This window comes from Caenorhabditis briggsae (assembly GCF_000004555.2).
Source record: "Caenorhabditis briggsae complete genome, chrII, whole genome shotgun sequence".
Lineage (NCBI taxonomy): Eukaryota > Metazoa > Nematoda > Chromadorea > Rhabditida > Rhabditidae > Caenorhabditis > Caenorhabditis briggsae.
In genome coordinates, this window is record NC_013486.2 from 1,721,870 (window position 1) to 1,723,065 (window position 1,196).

A 1,196-nucleotide genomic window follows, 5' to 3' on the forward strand; every position below is an offset into this window, starting at 1 on the left:
TTTCGAATTTTTGAATTTCAAATCATTCAAAATTCCATTCTGAAATCTTCCAATTTTCTGGTTTTCTCCTTCCACTTCAAAGTTTTTTTTGTTTATTTCAGCATTACCGTAAAACCTGTATTAGAAGGGCCCCCTGTAATAGAAGGGCCCCCCTTCAAAATGTGTGTTTGAAATCAGAAAATTTCGGTACTTTTTCAGTGGAAAATATTCCGGGAACTCCACAATTTAATAGAAATTTCTGGAAACTCTATTTTTCGATGAAAATCTTGCTAAATGTTGGTCAAATTGCCAGATTTTCATGAATTTTGAACGAACCGTAAAACCTGTAACAAAAGGGCCCTCTGACTTATCTCGGTTATCTCGCAATCAAAGATATAAAAACATTGTTAACTGAAAAATTGTTTGTCATATTATCACCAACATATCAAAGATATAAAAACATTGTTAACTGAAAAATTGTTTGTCATTTTATCAGTTGACACGTTTTTGATATCTTTCATAGAAACCGAGATAATTGAGTTCAAACTTGACAGTATGGGGGGGGGGCCCTTCTATTACAGGTTTTACGGAAACTTCGTCGAATTTTTCGGTGCAAAATTTTGAAAAAAAAAACTGCGCTATCACAATTTGAGAAGATATTTGTTTCAAAAAACTCTTAAATTTTTCAAAAATTGGGAATCCGAGAAGTTCGAGAAAATTGAAAAAAATTTTCAAAAAAAAAATCAAGATTTCTCGAGATTTTTTTTTATTGCTTTTCTCTAGGAAGTGAAATTTTTTGAAAAGTGAAAAAAAAAATCATTATTTGACATCTCAAAACTACGATAAACTTGTCGTTTCGACGATTTATGTGTCACTTTCGATGACTCATCTTCGCGTTTATTCAGTCTCGTTTTTTCCATAAAATTGACCTATTCCAACGGCTTAATTGATCTGAATTCAGTGGCGGTGCACGCTCTCCCACAGAACAATTCCGAACTGCAAAATAATTTTTGATCTACAGAAAAAAAGTTTGGCGCGATCACAATTGCAGGTCTAAAACCAAAATTTCAGAATTTTTTATCTGATTTTGTGGAGTTCCAATATGATTCAAATAATTCTTTAAAAAATAATTAGTGGTTATAGATTCATGTATGGTCCTTTTCCGGAAGAAAAAATGTCAAAAATGGTCATTTTTGAAAGTTTTTTACAGAAAAAAT